This window comes from Varroa jacobsoni, unplaced genomic scaffold (genome assembly GCF_002532875.2).
Source record: "Varroa jacobsoni isolate VJ856 unplaced genomic scaffold, vjacob_1.0 scaffold_1121, whole genome shotgun sequence".
Taxonomy (NCBI): domain Eukaryota; kingdom Metazoa; phylum Arthropoda; class Arachnida; order Mesostigmata; family Varroidae; genus Varroa; species Varroa jacobsoni.
The window spans coordinates 33-21,167 of NW_019214023.1; the positions used below are offsets into that span (position 1 = coordinate 33).

Here is a 21,135-nt window from a genome sequence, read left to right on the forward strand (position 1 = left end):
TACCCCTCTACTCTTTAGCCCAACCGGAGGCGTCAAGCGAAGGCAACTCATCTAATTACTATGCTTAGGCTATCTACCCCTCTACTTCCACTTTTACTTAGCTGCCAACCCATTCGATCCCAAACTAAATCTCTTTTGGAGCAGTATAATTTAGCACAATTTCAAGGCGCAAATATCGGTAGCATTCAGCCACCAAATGGCAGATGACCAGGTGGAACTTACAAGGACGAGAACGGCACATGCAGCGCTCTATAGTCCGAGCAAGGGCAATTAGATTTTAGTGGTAGCGCAAATTAGTCCAGCGTGACCGGCCTGAAAGAACGTTGTGGACCGATGAGAGATCGGCCACTATAGAAGAGCGCAGATGTTTAGGCCTAACCGCATTGATTATTATCAGTCCTATCCCTGTTGAGAACTCACGGTTCGGGCCCAAATCAGCATGGACCACATTCTACAATTCGAAACAATCTTACGTCCAGTTGATTACATAAGCTTGTTCCCGAATGAATATGCTAACAGCTACTTATAGCTAAGAACGATATCCAAATGATGATCGTGTTGACTGAGTGTGTTTATTATTTTATAATAACAACATCACAACTAACTAATTAATTAGATAACACAAAGATAGGCTAATTTCTCCACTTGTATAAATAAAATCTTCAAATATCTGAAAGTGAAAAAAACGTCCAGCTACTGTCTTCAGATAGGCCCACAATGTACGCCATTATTTAGGCGATAAACGTCGGCGATCCGCGCGAAAATTTCTCCTTTATAATGCTATTTCAGCGTCCAGTTCCGCTAGGCAAAAGCAGGATTTTCAATTATTACTAATGAGACAACAGCCACGCACATCACCATGGTCATCATAATCATAACTGTGACATTGTAAGATGAAGTAAGGTTGACAAACAACATCCTGTCGAACATGTCACAACGGATTAGACCGACGTAAAATAAGTTCTTCCTGCGTATCAAAATCCCGCTGATTTAGCTGCTGCATAGGAGAGAGAGAGAGAGGAATAAACATTCACTGTTTTAAATGCACGTGCATTGCGAAGCTAAAAAATTATCAAAAACCAAATAGAGAACCCATTATATCGCCGGAAACTCTGCGTCGTTTATAGAAGACCGCTTGACAACAATTACGAATAGCTGATAGCCGTTACTGTTAGCTAATAGATAGATAGATAGATCAGTAGTCGCGAATGACATGCTGTCTTTAATACAAAATGTATCATTTAATGAGCATACGTGCTTCTCCTCGCGCATCGACACGTTCACTGTAAGGCTCTTTCAGTTTAAAAAGTTTGAGCCTACTTTTGGCCACGCTGAATTTGCATAGCAAACCAGCCGCGTAGTACTTCCAGTCGTTGCCATCGGCTAGCGACTAGGGTTGTCCATGACCGTACGATTACGACTGGACAGCGGCGGCAACGCCATCTATTTATCAATAGCGACTCAGATTACTATAGCGGCTAACTGTTCGAAGGCCAGTCATAACCGTGGCACCACCCACAGCAGCGCCAACTATTCAAAAAGTGCGCGTGATCGAAGGTTACTTTCTCTCTCGCCGTTCGCGATGGCTCATTGGATACCGACAAACAAAAGAAGTTGGGTTACTTATCGCTAAAGGTCGCCTAAAGGCCTCCAACATTAGTTTTCACTGGCTGTTATTATCGTATTCTTGAGTCACACGCAGCTCACATATATACATTTAGAAATAGTTGATGCTGTTGTTGTACGACGCGTCCTAGGACGTCCTGGTCTGTCGTTATTTCCCACCGTCGACACGCCCGCCCTTTTTTCCTTCGAGTGACGTTTTTTTGTTTCTCCTCAACTCGATCGTGAGAATCAAATATAGAGCATAGAGTTTATTTACTCGATGGGTATTACGAATATTTACATTTAGTGCGACCCTAGAAAGAGGCTCTTGTGCAGGACAAATATATGAGTACCTTTCTACGTCTGTATGTATACGTTTAATAGGAATCTTATCCGGCATTGACGTAGTATGAAAATTTAAAGGATACCGCATACAACGAGCGGTGGGGCGTAACTGTAACATTGTTTTAATTAGCAAATTCAAGAGGGTAGATTGAACAGTACATAAAAATTATGGATACACGTCGTTTCGTTTATCTAGTCTTTTTCTTTGTTTAGTCGCACATGTCGCACAAAATATATCAGGACTCAGGTTTCACAAACACCTAGCATCAAGCGGCAATTTTACGTCGCTCCGATCTAGGCGTTATTTATATTCCGTCGACTGTGACTCCAGAAGTTTTATGTATCGAAACTCTCGTTTATGGGAACCCATGTCAATTTTTCGGTTTATTAATCAGGCTGCCTTAATAATTTCCGCTAGTATTGCTAAAAGAATACCAGCTAGCTCTCGAAGAAAACCTGTGGAGTATTTCACGTAGACTTTATCCAAAGACGCCGTTGTCCCACCAGTGACGCCGCTGCTGCTGCCGTGCTGCTACATGTAGGGAGATCATCCATTATTGCTAGTCGTTTCAACATAGCTACGCTTTCATGACGTATCAATATCGTATCAAACAACTGGTGTATATTATATTATATATATATATATTACAATTAAAACCATGACTGACATTATTAGTGTTAAGTTTAAAGAAAACCAAATAAATTTCGTGAACGAAACAAGTCCGTAACAAACAACACCAAAGACGTTCGTTTGTCGTAATATCGAAATGTCACACAGAAGTTTACATATATAAATTTCTTAAGTTGTAATATGTCGTTCCTTCGTGACTGTTTTCTTGCGCGACAATTGCATTCGGTGTCGAAGTCTCGTTGAGCTACAGAAGGCATAGATGTTTTTGACCTCGTCGTTAGAACCTCAAGAACTAGTCGGTATCTCGCTGCCATTATTTGATTCGTCAGACAGACAGTGGCTTGTATCATCACCTTCGTCGCGAATCCGCACTAACAAATAATGATTCGTGTCTACCGCATAATCCAAATACAATGGTTCCACATCCAGTTAACCAAAGCCGATCTCAGTAAGCGACTGATCTTTAGAGCCGCCATAAAAGACGCGGCCTTGCATCAAATGTATATGTACAGCTGTGGTTTAGGGTATCTAATCCTAAAACTTTCCTCGAAGATCATCAGTTAACACCATATTAAGTTAATACATTTACGTCACTCGATTTCTAAATAGCGACAATAACGGTATCGTTCATTCACCAGTCGGTAATTGCAGGACAACATTAGCATTCAATATAGAATTTCGAACAATTTTAATTTCTTTAAGTTTCTTACGTTAGCATCTCTTTTCGGTTATCATTTAGTTAATCTTTAGAACACTTTTACTCAGTTTACCTAATCACGCTTTGCTTGATTCCTGGTAAAGGTCCACACCAGGACAAACAAATTCGAATTAACGCTATGTTAATAACGCAGGCCCGCGCACCAGAAGCGATAACGTTACCGAAAATTGTGGCTAGACAGAAAAATCACATAGCGATATACTCGTAGTATTAGCATCCAGAACTAGTATAGCAAAAGCAGTTCTGCTAGAGACCTTTACGAATGTAATACTTCTTCTGTCACACCACGTGGTTACTCCTAGCATCATCACTCGCCGCGTGTTCCATTGCGACTGGTAATGGCGCTTAACAGCTTTGGCACTGTCTTTGTCATAGCCATTGCCGATCTGCTGTCAAGTAGCCAGAGTCGGAAGCCTGGAGTTCATCAGCCCCCAGCTCCGCGGCCGTTGACCCCGGCCCCGCGAACGATTTACCAACGGCGACGTGTGCCGGTACGCGTACGTAAGCGACGTGCTTGCTAAACCTAGGCTCATCCGCATTAAGACCTGATCCTGCGAGCCAGTCGGTCTGCTTGATTGACTCACTCCTGTCCTGCTTTCCGGAGGTAACTCCTAAGCATCCACTAGAAGAGCGTCAACGACCGCCATCGCGGCTGCAATTCTGTCAAACGCAGATTAACAATTATGATTTTGTTGTCTGAGCCAACCATGGCAGTAGCTGTTTTATAGCAATAGCCCGTACTCCATGTTCATCATAGTTTGGTGTCTTCAAGTAGCTAACTCGCTGTGTTCACTTATGACTAGTCAACGGATTCCATAGTGGACCCGTATTTTTTTGAATTTCGTCTGTCCTACCGCTGTCCTACTGACACCGCTGAACAACTGATATAATGAGGTATATTGGTAAGTTCTACAATAGCCTGTTACGAACTCGAGTAACTACTCGACGTCGCAGCTGCAAACATACACGGAACTTGATTAACGTGTGAGGGAGTGAGGGCATTTTTTCGAAGTCGACGAGAAAAACTTACCATTGGACTTGTGACAAGTATAACTGCAATAGCAAATATTCTTACTTTGACGCTAGTTTATTTTGTGCTTAGTAAAATAGATATTGGCATGCGTATAACAGAAATATGCCCCATGTCTGCTTAAGCCATGATCAAACGTATTCCCGTGTGCTATTTAAAACTCGTGGAATAGGTCCTGCGAACTATCGTTGGTGACTTTTCTATGGTTGGTGTTTAGAATCTCCCAAGAAAGAGATGACGTTCCCTTAGCCTGTGATGGGACCGTCCTTCAAAGAACAACGACCACACATACACAGCCAGAAGCAGCACGGGGTCGTTGCCCTCTCTCGTGCTTTCTGTTGCTGCCGCGGGCAAACCTCGCAACAGTGGCATCTTTTCTTTCGGAGCCTCCTTAACAGCCGCTCACAGCTAGAAACGGAAGAGGGAAAAGCTGAAAGAGACAGAAATAAGATGCATGCGAGTCTGACGATGGCCCGCCAGCGACGCACCGTCGGACTTAACGGTATTGGCAGTAACACGAAATAGGAACTGAGAAGAAATGTCGAAGCTGGATTTAATGAAATCGGACGGTGTCCATTTTTTTCTGCGACATCCCTAACTGACGTGCAGATATATACAAATTTATGCATACAATGGATTATAGTTACGACGCTATCACCAATAAACTTATTAATAATAACCACCAAGAAGTAGCCTGATCAAGTTAGGTGAAATTTATTCGCGTTCGCTTATGAAACTTGGTACGGGCTCGAATCTCAGCATAGGGATTGCTTCGTCTTGTGCTGTCAATCAGCCGTCTAGGGGAAGACCGATTTAAGTAGTTGACATGAGGGTCGGAACGGTTAGCTAAATCAGATTGGGTTATAGCGACGGTATCGTCTTTTTTTTTATACAGAGTCGTGCCAAGTCATGCCAAGTTCTAACTACAGACTTGTGTGTATTGATTGCATAGCATAAGTAACGTCAATATTTATATCGTTTCGCATATATAACATTAATTTAATCGAATCGGATACGTTGCTAAAAGGTATTTGGAAAGGCCTTTCGCTTTTCTTCTTTCTATTGCACATTTTGCTGACCAGAACGCCAAAGTGGGACTTTGGGCTTTCTTATGAGCTCTAAACAGCAATTCTGACGTTCAATGCGACAATGGCATTGGAGGGCGCTAGCCGTGATTGGCCTGGGGCGACTGCCCCCGTCTCCTACAGCAAACTTTTAATCGACAGGGTTGGATTCTTAAGACGCTACGTGATAAAGACGACTGCCGTCGTAGTGAGGGGGGTCAGTGACCTGTTGTCTGGCGTAGCCGCGCGATTCTGGCAACGACTACGAGGGCCAAAAGCTCTATTGAATCTGCGATGCCTCTATTTGTCGCCTTTGCCGCCTCATGGACAAGGCCCAAGCCAGACAGGACAGGGAAAAAGCAGCAGGAAACGATGATGGCATTTACCTTATGGCTGAATCATCGATAGACAATATACTCCAATCAAGTGGATACAAACAGTCTGTTCACGGTTCCCCGATTTGAAACGCTACGCGTACTCCTAAGTAGAGATCACAGTAATCACCGCTGAAGGAAAAGTGCTGGAGCAACGGCAGGGTCAATCTGAAATCGGTGTTAAATAATATTAGTCTATGACCAATAGTGTGATATAAAGCAAAGTTTCGAGGTCAACGATCCAATCCGGAGATCGTGGAGCGCTCTCGTTTAGCAAGTTCAATCAAGGAAAAAGGCGCGACGGACCATTGAAAAAAGTAACCAAAACTGGCTAACTTCAAACATTCTAAATCAAGTTACGAAAATAAACGAGGAAGTTATTTCAGTTCGGAGCGACATTTTTGACGGTAGACATAAATTCACAGTATACAACAGAAATCTAAATGTAACACTGCATATCTTCCTACAGGTCCTAGGACTGTAGACGTTAGGCTACAGCTGGACGACATTTCTGCCGTCTTACTATATAGACAGGCTGGTCCATCAATATCCATTGGGTTCAACTTGATTCATCTTCAACTTAGATTAACCGACGCCCTTCCTAACGAAGATTCTTTTAAGAGAAACTTCCACACCATTCTAATAGTGATAACCACTACTATGGTGTACTGATATTTCAATTCACTAAGCTGGTTACTACTATTTATCGTTCATCTTCGCGTACGACTAGCATGTAACTATGCAACACGGATATTTCGATTGGATTGACAAGGAAAAACTGAATACGATGCACTGGTTGAAACACGACAGACGTGTGCCATTATTTCCATTGCATATTAACATATTGCCTTCTATCTTAGCCGATATCCATTCAATTTGTTTGTGACGGGAAGGTGAGACGGTAATGTACGCGGGAACAAACGTCTAAATAGGCGTGCACACATACAGCCACGCACACCGCTAAGCGGATGATCGTTATTAAGGCGGCAACCAAACGAAGCGTTGTGCTTCGACTGTTTGAAACGAATGTCCATCAGCCCCGCCGTCGCAAGGTGCTCGCCGCCTTCGCTTATGGAAGCCTGTCTGGCCGTTGACGTCTTGTTTCCATCAATAAAGGGAGCAAAAGGAGTCAACGACGAGGCAAGACAGACGACACGACACGGCATCTGTGCGGCCTCGCCTAGGTCGGAGGCGTCCTTTCAGTCAAGAAGGTAACGTCAAGAATTTCATATTTTGGCATTGCTACATTTGATGCTGGAAGAAACATCGATAGAAACAATTTCTATAGTTTCATGTAGTTTTTAATCGTGTGAATCGTGCTTTTCATTGCGTTAGTATCGACTGAGCGCGATACAGGTAACACATGTCATTATCACATGAGACTGGATGGGATCCGATTACTCGACTGATCTCTGCAGCTGGCGGTAGGAGTAAGGAAAAGGGTTCGCGACTATCTCGGTGACTGAAACTACTTTCTTCTGTTGGTCTTAGCATCCTCCGCTTTCGGGACAACATTTGGCGACCCTCTACAGCAGCCACTGTCAACGGAAAGCGTCACCAAACGCCACGTATCGTTTCGAACAAATAGTCGTGAAGACTTCCTGCCGATTGCTATGCAGTATCATATGTACATTCAGCTTCGACCTTCCCCTGGAAGTAGTAGTATCTTCGCTAGATAAACGTGTGCCCGTCCATTGGGTCATTTACTTGGCCAATGTCTGTCTACCGGTGATGCGGCATTCGTTCGTGATTGTTAAGCAGCTATCCCTTGTCATCGTCTGTCTGTGAGCCTTTCGAAATGGTGCAAAATGTTAACATTGCATTGAATTGTCAAGTTGCATGAGAATAATTTCGACAAAAAATAGCTGATGGCATTTGTTTAAGTTTCTGGGACTATTAGTTTTCTACCTACCAGCCAGCAACTATACCATGATGAATAAGTCCTCTCAAGGTCGAAGCTCGCCTCTCTATATACGAATATAGTGAAGTGTATGTTACACAGTATGGCCATAGCTCGAGATCTGACGGTAATTTTTTTTTCTTCTTTTATTATAATAGATTCTTTCGCTGTCATTGTCGTCGCTATTGTCAAAATTTTTCACAATTATAATAATTCAACATTTAGATGTTTTAACTGAAGGAGCTCAAATTCTAGGTTGAAAGGGCAAAGACATAGAATGCGGGCGCCTGCGACTGATACTGGTGCCTCTCGCGATTCTTACACTTACGATTTCGCTTTGTGGCCTGTAATAGCTCGAAGGCAAACTGTTCCCTGCCTCGGTCGAACGCGTCACGGCAGCAGAAGCCGCGACCATGCGCCAGGCAAGGTGCGCTCGTATATTTGGATGCGGTAACTGCGTGTGTGTACTGCTAGCATAAGTTTTAACTCAACGCTATCGAGGAGTAGAGGGAGCAACGGATGGTCACACAGCGGAGAAACCCGACGGCTGAATTGCAGCAGCAGCAGCAGCCCAGGGCTACAACAGATGAGTGGAAGGAGGCCCCAAAGCCCCTTCGTAGAGGCCATTCACCTTTTCACGACCGTCGTCGACTGAGCACGTCGTTCGTTTAAGAGTAATGCTGCCACTGTTAATACTACAGCTGGCGGTGATGCTGGTGGGTATGCCTGAGGGTCGTCACATTGGACGACTACAAGAACAAGCCAGCACAAAATCCAACACAGTACAAAATAACCGAATCATCGCCATATTCCGGCCGCTCGAGCAGCGGCGAGAAATTGTAGCGAGCGGAGCGGGACTATAGCCACCTGTGACTAGAGCAGCCCGGCAAGTAGCTAGCACAGCTCCAACGACGATCGATACTGATAGAACAAAAAAACCTCCACAAACAATTTACATAAACAAAGCATATCGTAATCAATAATTATCAATAATCATATGAACCCCCACCGAGTAAGCTCTTTCAAATGAACGTCAAAACTACCACATATATATATATACACACACTATATATATATATATGAAAAAATCTCTAAAGATATTCTGTCCGTTACTTAGGGTATGTGCTTCAAACCAATTTCGGATTCCTCGCTTCGTGCTATATACTTTTAATAGTATCCTTTTTCAAACATCATCCCAACGTTTTGGCAGGTGACGAACGGAACCTGCCAAAACGTTGGAACCTGTTTGGAAACGTACGAGTGTTCAGCACCGTAAAGATAGACCTAAAATATGTATGATATGATCGAGAATTTTGAAAGTCACCCCGAATTTAAAGCTTGAGACTAAGAGTACTATATTTATGCAACGAATATTTGTTGTTGTTGTTGTTGTTTTCATACGAAGCAGGCTTTTATTGTTTAGATCCTTTTAAAGCGTTTCCCTAACACCTGCTACTTTCTTTACAATTGGTTTATATTTACTTGTTCTTACATTTAATGCCCTTATACATTGTTAAGATCATTGTTGCCTGATGTTATTCACAAAGTTCTACAGAGCATGACATAACTGATGATATTAAAACAATCAATACAGCCTTTTATAGTTATAGCAATCTGATGAACGAAGTCAGGTACCAAAGACGCTACGGTAGGCATAAAGGTTCAATTTCACTTTCTGCCCGCTACTACCATGCGCGCGCGTGGCGATGACGCGCACCAGCGCCACACGACTGGAACGACGCGATAGGCGAAAGCTGTTCGCGCTCAAACTGACTACGGCTGCAGCGCCACCTATCGAACCGTGCAGGTACCGTCACTGTTATTATGCCACCCCATGCCCTCGCTCCGTTAGCACTTCTTCACGACAAAACAACAACAGTAATAGATGATATATACAGCCTGTACGGAGCTGCTTGCTGAACGAGATCAGTCTCGCTAAGGACTACGTAAAGTTAATTCGTGACATTTAGAACACTATGGATCGAAGCAACATATTCAAACAAACCTACTGGTGGAAAGTGGACAATAGGAAAAGAAGCTCTTGAGGTTAGAACTTGTGCTTAGTCATTACACGGTTACAAATCGACAAGATGTACGTCCACCCGGAAGCTGGCACGCGGCTCTTCCATAAAGTGAATATCTTATATGATGTTTCCCCTTACCTCTCTGAAGATTACAATATAATCTTATCCAATTGCATTAGCTTCGCTCGCTGGAAAACCTAGGGTTTACAGACAGGCCTGATTATCTCGTACTATGGGCAGGTGGAGATTATGCTAGCGGTTTTTTTTTGGCTGCAAGAAAAACGCTTGGCTAACATAAGAATTGGACCTGATCAGCCAGTTTGAATACGCTATGATAATAGCTGCCCCTTTCTCCTAAATAATTAAATCAATGCTATATTATCATATTTACTTAAAATATGGCTTAGTTTTAGCACAAATCAGTCCACTATGCAGATCTGTGTGTTGCACGCAGAAGTAAAATTTATTATTACATAACTATCTCGTGACCCAAAGGCGTTGCGATAGAATATTTAACGGATGTATTTGCCGACTCCAGCGCCTCTTATAACTCAGCCTCGATTCTTGATACGGGTGTTGTTGTTGTTGTTGTTGTTGTTGATATCGTTAACATCTGTAACCGGCGGTATGAGGAAATGACTTTAAATTAGAAATAATTAGTTCTCATTGAGAAAAGCACTGTTAGTTCATTCTCGCTTAAAATCGTTGGTAATATATCTGCAAAGCTCCAACTACGTGTCTACAATTTATATTTATTTTAAACATTGCCCGCGTTAATAGTTTTACCCATAATAACTACCCGTTGGGGTAAAGCGCAGAGTAGTCTAAAAATGCAACCCTAGAAGTTTTTTTTATCGGTTGTAAGATAATATTGCGTGAAAACCTGTATTAGGCGCATCACGTTATTACGTGATTCGGCAGTTAAAGCAAACGTGCAGCCATATGATCCGTGACCTATTGGCCATCGTCAGTTCCTTGTTAAGGCCAATAACGAGAGGACTGTAAGATATGCTGTAACAATCAGCCTGCTAAGCTCTATGCATCCCTATGCCGAGGGCCTGTGGCGGACACAGGCGCTACCAGCCAGAGGAACGCTGGTGATGAACGGTCACTGACCTTCTCGGCTGCTGCTACGCTTCTCGTGTGATGAAGGCTTTGTCGGTGCCTGTGTGAAGGATTGAGCTCACTCGACAACGGCTGCCACGAGGCGCTATGAGCTATAACCTAACTCGACTGCCATGTTGAATGTCAGGCAATATTGGCTACAACACTTCAACAGCTATAACAGCTCGAATAACAAAAACCAACTAATAGGAAAGAGCTACAATAACAATAACCAAGAGAACGTACAAATGTCTACTTTGATTTGGCATGAGAGACAAGGTAATGCAGCAGAACCCCGTTACGGCTATTGCCAGCTTGCCATAAAGCGACTATACCCAATGCTTGGCAGCCATTAGATGTTGACTTGGTTCTATCTCGATACTCGGTGGGCAGACAGGGAAGCTTAAATACACAATATCAATAAGAGGGCAAAGAACGATACTGAACGCTATGAAACAAAAGCACAGATTACGTTTTAAATAATGCTCAGATTCGAGGACACACCGATAGCTGTTATTGTTGAAAAACCCGGCGTCATAATTCTGCTGCTTACTAGAATATGCTGACCTTAAAACAGAATTAGGCCCAAGGACAGAATAGAGGAGAGAAAGTCGCGAGCGAAAAAAAAACAATATATTCGCTTTCCGCTCCCCCTTCTCCCTATGAAAGCGGGCATCCGTATAAGCGCCTAACAACTTGGTTTTGGTCGATTTACATTGATGTGGTCATCTGCAAAACGCTGCAACAGCTTTGTGGCAATAATCAGGTAGGTCACAAGCTGGCCGCGAAAGTAATATGCAATTACAAATCATTGTCAGGCTCAATAAACGGCGCATATTCAAAGGTGCTTAGAATAATAAGTGCACTACATTTCATAAGTTGAGAATGGGGCAATAGGCAACCTATGCGAGATGGAGATCCTGGCTGGGGTTACAATGGCGACGATGACTAGTGACCTTGAAAGTTCTTTGTCGCAGACGGTGCTATTGGCGCAGTCGTCGTAAAGGTTCGTTGCTTAACTTGGTGTTAAGCGACGACATGGCGCAGCGGAGAGGGCAGTTGTTCGCGCAAGGAAAGGGATGGCGGCAGCTAACAACAATAACAACTACGGCAACAAGGACAGCGACGACAACATCGGGAGGCGGAGGAGGTGGAGGAGAAGGAGGAAACGGACGAGACGGAGAGAAGAAGCAGCAGCGCCAATGGAAAGAGGGTAGATTAATAATAGAAGGAGAGACCACGTGGTTCTTGAAAAATGGTCGTGCCTAACCTGCCATTAGGGTTTCGGCTATGTGCCCGCTGCTAAGCCTCCAGATCTGGCTGCAGATTACAAAAATTTTGTTTACTGATATTGATGTGCATATAGTTAACGAAAACAACAGTGTATCAGCCAGTCAGACGAACGCTGGCAGATCCGCTGTTAACAATTCTAACGACATCACAAGTCTAGCACTCAGTTATGATCTATTTAAAAGTCGTTACATGATGGGTACGCTAGTAGGTTGACGTTCAATGTTGCGCAGTGTAACAGCAATTCAATATGACGCTGGCGAATATTCCTCTAATAAAGAAAATAATTTAGTCGCTGATTCAAAGATACACTTCGCACAATATCTTTTTTTGTATCACTACATCTGTCAACTAATTTTTAACGGTAACCTTCGTATATTGCCAAATAAAGCTTTAAATTAGTTGGATACTTTTGCACTACCAGCGTCCTATTAACCGACGGCCTGCGCCATTACCTATCCGCCTGTTACTTTTATATTTTGATAGAGAAATATGCTGTGCCGTAGATTAAGTCAATAAAATTGCTGAAAACTACCTATGCAGAATGCCAATGAAACGTTAACAAAAATAAGTAAAAAATGTCAACATTTTCTATTAACTGAATGTTCCTAACTTAAACCTAACGAGATTAGAGCTATTTATCTTTTCCAGTCGATATATCTTTACATTTTTCGTTATACTTAGGGTCAGTAGCTATTCAGTTGATCGTGCCTATTCATAAATACGGTTGTACTCGATAAGCAATAAGTTGCAGCAGTGCTTTAGCCCGACTGATTATCCATTAGGGAAATAAATGAAAAAATTCCGTTTTCACCCTATAGGTTTTGAAACTATGAAATGAGTTAATTTAATTTGCATTTTTACTACTCGACTCTAGTTATTAAGAAGGCCCTATGTAAACCGGAAGGTTTCGGTTTGTTGACAAAATCTCAAGGTTCACTATGTGCTTCCTCTGGCAGGCTTAGTACTACATACTTTAGTACTATATAGTGCATTATTTGTACTTTATCAAAGGGGTTATCAATCGTACTTTAGTTGTATTTTTATGCTAGACTTTTCGTGATACCTGTGAATTTGGTATTATTCCTGTGTTCGCGTCTCGCGCGAATGCGCCTCTCACTGCTGTTTCCGTTAATGCATGTGGGCCTGTCAACTTGATTGTTTCACATACTCTTTTCAACATATTGACCTTCGTTGTACCTATGGCTTGCTAGGCTCGCACAAAAGAAGACCTGTGGTGTCGTCCACCAACTGCGGTTGCGTCGTTGAGATCTCGTTTCTAGTGACTTGACTTGACTTGACTTGACTTGATTTCGTAGTTGGCTAGTAATATTGGCCGTTCTGCTGTCACAATATACTAGACAATTCGGTAAGGTCGTTGGCCGCCTGCTCCCCTGCCTACAATATCAGATCTTTGCTGTTATTAGCTGAGGCTCTGGTCGATTTGTCGTAAGCTGTTCACCTTGCCGACACAAGACCCTATGCCCACCGGCGCCTAGTGCGACCTTGCTCCGGCCTCCTTTTCCTTCTCTTGTTTTTTTTCATTTTTCGACTCGAAAAGTTCGCCGACGAGACCCACCAGTCCAGTGTGGATGAACATAACCAATATATATATATGTTTGTATGAGTTGTGTATGTAATATCACACGCACAGCCAGACTCAGACGAAAACAACTTACTCGTAGAAAAAGCTGAGATTGTAGATTTCATGATGCTTATACGCCCGATAAATAAAGAAACATATCTGGGCCTGTGATGGTGATTTGACGGTGACTTCTATTGTTGGTCACAACTCAGGCGAAACTGGTGAACCCATCGACAACAGCAGGCAAACGGACAAAACGAAAAAGTATTGCGGTGACAAAAGATTGTGGACGTGTATATATATATATATATATATATATATATATATATATATATCTGGACGCATTTAAAAGTCGCGTGTTCGTTGAGTTCACGGCTCTAGAAAAATTTATGGCTCTTTAGGAGGCGAAACACACAGGGCCCCAGCGTAAGAAGTTCAGGTCCACGGCCAAATAAATAATGACGATGAAAGCACTCAGTTTTTTGTCTCAGTATCATGGTTAAACGTGTGTTACTGTTTCGACAGTTATTTTGCCATAACTTTATGAGTTCATTTTGATAAGTGCATATAAAATTCAATTTGGTGCGTTTTTTGAGCGGCCTAGTTATAGAAGTGGCTTGGTAAGTGTCGTAGAAAATCCAGTTATTAATTTTGAAAACTATCTGTAGCTTTTTCATACGCAAGCAGTATAGCGCGTCCCCCCGCCCCGCTGACATTCGAGCTTTATATTATATTTAATCAAGCTTTGTATATGTCTAAATATTAACAAATTAAATGCATTAAGAATTAAATATGTGTATTGGCGATGCATGACGTTTGTAGCAGGCAAACGATCACGTTACTCAGATAAAGTTTACAGGTTCATAGAATATAACTATAGTGAGACTATGTCCTGTGGATAAAGACTATGACCGTCTCGGCTAGTCCCTTAATAAGTAAGCATAGACGTATCCAAGCTAAGTTTACAGGTAGTCCATTGTAATAGCTACCTGTTTCTCGCCCAGTTTGCTCAGTCATAGCGGTCGACGGCTCATCTGTAAAATCACAATGCTGCTGTTCGTATGGTCGAGCTCTGGGTGTGATGGCTACTCGTGAATAGAGCCTCCTAATCTTTGTCGAATTCGGCGAGTTATAGGGAATTGTTTTCGACAGGCGCAGCTGCGCCACAACTGCTCACAGCGCCACCTACCTGCTGTTTACTCAACGCGGCGTCAATCGAACGACTACGAATGCTGGATAGGTCACGTCCCTATGATGGCTTGGTAATCTTGTCGACACGCTGTGGTCCAGGTTCGAACCCATAGGGCATAGACAGAGAAGCCTTCGTTCGTGCTGGGAGCCAGCCGTCCGTCTTATGGAATGCTTAACGGCTATATCGGACGAAACATAAAGGTAACATTAAGATCACAGGTAATATGTTTATCACTCGACCAATGCAATTGCTTCGAACTACGCGCATTCTTACATGAGACAGCACGCGACACATAACAAGTGATCTTTCGACCAAACAAGAACACCACGTACATGTAATAGACATACATATCAGTGCATAATACGTCAGCTTATACCGCTGACACAACTCGTCTACTACCATGTGCCTATCAACGGTTGTTCATCTTTATCATCGAAAAACACCAACTTCTAAACTAAGCTAGAAAAGTATGCAGAGCACTGAATGAGACCTGCTTCGTAAAGGCACGTTTGCCATATCATTTTAAGTTTTAAGTAACAAATGAATACATATAATACAGCTAATTTAGAACACGGTTAGTGAAGTTACCGCATGATATCTGGTCCTTGTTAACATAAGGGTATTTCTGTAACAGTGAAGTGGAAATGTTCAGAAGCTAGCTACGTATTTTAGTCTATCGTATGAGCAAATCCATTGTTAAGTTAGATTATCGTTTCGTTATTTCTAAATTCAAATATTTCATATACGTGTTCAGTTCGATTGGTAGATAATTTAAGCAAATACCAAGGTCGAATTGTTTAATTTACTTTTATTTTCGACACGACTACGGTGCGTATTGTTCCCGTCATCTGTTAGCACGCCTGATATAGAAAAACGGCAGCTGTACTCGGCTTGGCTGACAGTTTCCCTGATGCTTACATCGCTTGGTGCCGTGTGCTTGGCTAGATGACTCACGGTGACGAAATTCGGCCTCTCGTGGTTTCTTGGCTTCGAGGAAATCCCCAGGCATTCAACATTCTATTGTGCAATAATATATGAGTAAGGGTCTCTAGCTTTGTTATTTTTTTAACGGTTACTACTATCAGACGAAACCTATCTAAACCATGGTCGTATTGCACGATAAGCTCTCGACGTCCGATTACTTAGTCTAAAGAAGCATCGTGTTTATTGAAATGGCAGTTGTCATTCTGCACAATCAACACAGAAGGGCTTTTTGAGGCAGCATCGTCTTGGCATCGCGAGATGTAACTTACATCATCTTCCAGGATTTGTACATACTACCTAGCTTAATTTTGCTGATATTTTTTATATTTGACATATTTGATTTTTTTAAAGTTTCAACTCGAAATCGGCTCGCGTTTGATACGTGCAACTTGGAGACTCGTCGATTTTCATACGTGTGAGTGTCAGTTTCTTACAATAATGGACCCAGGCTTATTCCAGGCTAGGCTGCGAGTTTTCCGTAAACAAACTTGCGTCTATTTGTAAAAAGAAGTGCAAGGCTGCCGATTTGTGTTACAGGCATTGAATGAGCCTGAACAATGATACCGTGAACATTTCAACTGTCTTATTAACAGCGAACTTAAAGTAATGAAACACAGCTCGGGAAGGTGGCTCGGTAGTATATCGCTTTTGGACAACCAGATAATTGACAGCGAGTTCCAGAGAACATATTATAGAAAAATAGGATAGTGTCCTTTGCGATGCTTGCCTTGCGATGAACCTTCCAATAGCCTTTGGAGATATTACGAAAACACTATATAGCTTCCTTGAGTCAGCGATTCCTGATAGCCATCATGAACATCTTCAAAAAAGAACAAAGTAGTTCTCATAATGGCCAGCTTTAATTAATAGTAGTTAAAACCCTAATAATCAGTGATGCTAATAACAAAACGAAAGGAATAATGACATTGGGTTTTGAAAATGGGACATAGAATTATGAGTAGAACTATGGGGCGCTTTGATACTGTGCGGAGTTTGGGTGGCTGTTGCTTGGGCCATCAATCGATTTTAGAAAGTAGTAGCATACACATCATGTGTGTACACAAATTTACTCGTCATAGTGCACACAGTTTACCTATCCGTGGCTACTGTGTACAGGATATACGCATTACGTACAGACACGCGCAATTGTCATCATATTTTTGTTGCTGATTCAGGATCGTTGCTATAAGGTCAGGTTTTTATGGTCATCCAGTAAGGAATTCTCTTGTTAAGCTTATCCACCCCCCGCCAAAAGTGGTCATCTACCTCGCCGTTTTCAAGATATCCCCAGTCCATGAATACATAATCCTAACACACGTTTATGTTTAGGGTGTATGGAGACGTTATGTTCTAAGTTGGATGAGTGGCTGATTGGCTTAGCTAACGAAATGGTCACGTATAGACGGACAAAAAAGTAATGATATTCTCCTTGGCCGATCCTCGGCTTAAAGTGTAAAGCGACAGTTGTTTGTAACAAAGATCTCCATAAAATCGCTTTATATAAATGTTTAAATAGCGAATAACTATAGAGAATAAGCTGCCTCTTCAATGAGGTTCATGCATTGCTGATACGTGTCTACCAGATTGATTTGTCTACGAACTCCGTAAAATTGCAGTACCGCTGTAAGAAGAAAAAAATAAGTATGAAAATAATATTTTCGTTGTTGAATCGTTTGCAGTGGAATGTTACATGTGAAATGCTATATATGTTTAACACTAACCACAATGACCCAGCTGCCCAACGCTACCCTTTGATATTTTCATTTAACTCAGAAGTGCGTTATTTTATTAGCTTCTTGTTACCATGTTTAACAAAGTGCGAAGGCTTTTAAGGGAGGAAGGTATTGACGAACGCGAAGGGGAATCTCAGCACAAGGTTCTCGTTCCGTCTAAACGTCGTTTACTGAGATTTCTAAATAGATGGCTCAATCGTTCAATTGGTAGTAGGCTTGTATTGTCGTTTAGAGAGCCAGATTCAGCTTGACTCCAACATTAACGAGCGCTTCACTGAATAATCTGGTTATGATTAGATTTAGCATTCATTCAAGGGCTACATCTGATATCGGTGTGATCTTATCGCTGCTGTTGTTTGTGATGGGCACTGTAATTCCTAACAACGATATTTCATTTTTGGGTTAATATTTTATCTAGTAGAAGGGAAGCGAAGAAAGCCCCACATCGCGTTGTATAAATGAATAAATAACAGTAATACGGCGAAACAAACTGAATATAACCGGACGACAATGGAAGAGTAGCAGCTAGAGCTAGAGTAGGAAGCATAGGACATCGCAGAAGCACTAAATACAATAACACATTTTTTAACACCACCAAGATCAATTATCGAATTAAGTTCACGTTGGAAATGGGAGCATTTAGTTGAACTAACTGAATTGAATTAATGTGTAATAATCACCACACTGATCGTCCGGCTCGGCTGCTCGTGCTGTTAACTCATACTAAAGGTAACGAGAACAAACACTACTATGGTCAAGTCGTATATATTACCTAGCGACTCATGTCCACTTCGCGGCTGACGGTTATTACCCAAGAACAGACACGTCACAAGCCTTGACATTTGTTCGCTTCTATCGAATGGCAATGTAAATCAAGCAACGGCATAGTGGGTTAAAGATTAAAGTACCATAATGAGGAGTTGGGATGACTGGGCATATTCCTGGATCAATCATAGAGAGAAAAAGGGCGAAACTAACAAATATACGCAATACTATTTTACTAATGGGGGAAGCTTGAACGTCGTTTGTATCTCTGAAAATGATGACTGTCAGCGCAGACGCGCGATGCAAGCAGCTTACTGTTCAACCAACGTTCGCTTCAACCTTGACTAGATATGCTGTTACTTTGTCTATGTATTTTGGGGTTTACATCAGAGGTATCTACTTCCACAGATATACCCTAACTCGTTAACGAATATATAATACAGAATTGCATACAGCACATAGATACTGACATGGATCACTTCTAATGTTTTTTTTTTAGAAAATTTAATAAAAACTCGCAAACAAACTATATCTAAGAAGAGAGATTCTCAACGGGGACAGATTCTTGACGACCTCGTAACATTTTCATGTATTTCTGGCCATAAAAATGGCAAAAACTGAAGATACAACGAAATAAGCAGAATGAATCGAGGTTCTTTTGTGACTTTCTCTAGCGTCAGTTCTTACTGTGCATGCTCCGTTATATCCTCATTGATTATTCTTACTCCACTACAAAACACTAACTTGATTACCTATAGTTCAGTGCATAAATGAAGGTGTTTCTTAAAGAAAAAACCGTAATCTGGGTCTGCGGGTTTTTAATTTAATGAATTATACGCTTAACATTGCGGAGTTCATAGCGAAACATAGTAAGTCTAAGAGGTAATTAAAAAAAAATGTAAGTTGTTCTGTGTGCAAATGCAGCGGTCTCGTCTTACATTCGTTGACCATTGTTCCATTATCTACAACTTAACATATATTGATGTCTGGGTGAGATAAATCTACGCGTGAGTGTTCTATCCTAACTTAAGTGCTTTACGCGTGTCTTCCGATCGAATTATCTGAACTATGGTATCCAAAGTTGCCCCTTGGACGGCGATGAAGGCAGCTCCGCCGCAAACTAATATGAATTCTTTCATTTCATCGTAGTTTAACTTGTGCTAAGGTCGTAAAGGCGATGAGAGCTATTTGAGGAATGGCGAGGATCTGGGTACGCGGGCAGACGCTGATTTCGGACTCCGTTTTAGAAAGAAAGTCAGATTCTTAAGTTGTTGAATATTTGTTGAAGCTAGCGCATAGGGCACAAGTGAGAAATGATTGAGTTACGATGAACGTAAGAAGCGTGCCAAGGACTGTATAAATCTCTAACGAACGCTAAAGTACGGTTCTCTTTTTCTACGAAGTCACTTGGTGGCCTCACGTTATCGCATTGCTGCTTGCAGTGAGATTGCGCGACATCTGCGAATGATGTGTCTTGCGTCACTTGACGAAAGACAAAAATTTCCCGACGAGTCGGTACCGGGATAAAAATCAGAATATACAAACGAGTGAAACGGAGGAGGGCCTGCGAAGATGCTAACGTCAATAATCAGAGAACAGCACAACGCCTGCGAAGTACGCACATATACCGATAAGATAGGACAGATAGCAGATCTGCAAAGTTTCGAACTGGAGTGTCTCTGGTGGCACAGCCAGCAAGAAATGAGTCGCGCGATACTTACTACGCATATCTGGATCGTCTATAAACTGCGTGAATGTACCCGTCCGTGTGAATGTACATGTTTAGCGGAAATCATATTTGAACTGCTGCTGAACACACAGTCTGGGAGTGAATGTTGGCCTAGTAGAGGGGATCATGCAAATTGATGTACAGGGTTACAGCCCCAGAGACTCACTATACCGCTTAAACAAAAAAGCTCACACGATTAGGCAGATGATAACAAATGTATCGAATGTTCCGTTTGGGATCGCGTTAATATTGCGTCAGACATAATCATCACCTCGTTCAACAATCATGCCTATGCATGCTTACCCGTCACAGCTGTAAAGTCTGCTTTTCATTCATTAGGGATCGTCATTACTTACGAAATCAAAAAGCGTTTCCTCTGAAAAGAAACAACGTACCTAAATGCACGCATTTTCGTTTACCTATTGCTTTAACGATAGCAATCGACAACAGGATTGCAGAGGATTATATTAAAATGGAGTAATTAAAACAAAGGTGAAAAAGGTACAAGAGGACATGAAATAAAAATGGCGAATAGACCTACTCGAATAAAGAAGGGCATGTTTTTATTCAAAATTGAAGTTGTTAAGAGGCACTTGTATTATATCTGTATGTGGTACGGTCTTACTTTAGCTATAGATTTGAACGAATAATGAACAACAATGTTTGATGATAGGAGGATTTTTGCAGAGATAATATAGGAGCGACGCCTGCGAGCTTAATCAGAAGCCAAAATCAAAAATAGTATGTTATATTACTTAATCGGTTAAAATCAAATTTTACCTTGTATTGATTAAGCAGTTAACGAATGATGTGTGTGTATCTCTTCAAACATATCTAGAAATGGCTCCACATACTAACGACGTATATAGCACGACGTAGGCATAGGTATTTAGTCTGCAACGGAGCATACAGAGCGTTGTGAGACTAACCAAAGCTATATTATGCTGAAATGCCCCGGCTTAACAACCACTTTCTACTGCCACTTTTATGAGGCTCACCAATGAATTATATAGGGATGAATGTTTGATTGAAGGTACGTTTGGATTCTGGAAAGAGGCCACA

General features: G+C 41.9%; 4 long non-coding RNA genes across 7 annotated transcripts; 2 read left to right on the forward strand and 2 right to left on the reverse strand.

Moving 5' to 3' along the window:
• Positions 1-550: 550 nt before the first annotated feature.
• LOC111266854 (uncharacterized) lies at positions 551-1,572 on the reverse strand. The gene is made up of 2 exons (XR_002684285.2): positions 1,255-1,572; positions 551-997 (listed from the first exon to the last, which is right to left on the reverse strand). It is a non-coding gene; the product is annotated as an uncharacterized LOC111266854 (long non-coding RNA).
• Positions 1,573-9,061: 7,489 nt separating this feature from the next.
• LOC111266863 (uncharacterized) lies at positions 9,062-12,619 on the forward strand. Its single transcript, XR_002684290.2, has 2 exons — positions 9,062-9,799; positions 11,773-12,619. It is a non-coding gene; the product is annotated as an uncharacterized LOC111266863 (long non-coding RNA).
• On the reverse strand, positions 10,122-15,581 carry LOC111266860 (uncharacterized). 4 transcript variants are annotated; one of them, XR_015313566.1, is made up of 3 exons: positions 15,451-15,581; positions 14,860-15,040; positions 10,122-10,304 (listed from the first exon to the last, which is right to left on the reverse strand). It is a non-coding gene; the product is annotated as an uncharacterized LOC111266860 (long non-coding RNA). The 4 variants fall into 4 exon arrangements; XR_015313567.1 differs by lacking the exons at positions 14,860-15,040; positions 15,451-15,581 and adding exons at positions 13,152-13,483; positions 14,660-14,853; XR_002684288.2 differs by lacking the exon at positions 15,451-15,581 and having other exon boundaries at positions 14,860-15,058.
• Positions 14,954-21,135, forward strand: LOC147752626 (uncharacterized). The gene is made up of 3 exons (XR_015313568.1): positions 14,954-15,062; positions 15,718-15,900; positions 19,748-21,135. It is a non-coding gene; the product is annotated as an uncharacterized LOC147752626 (long non-coding RNA).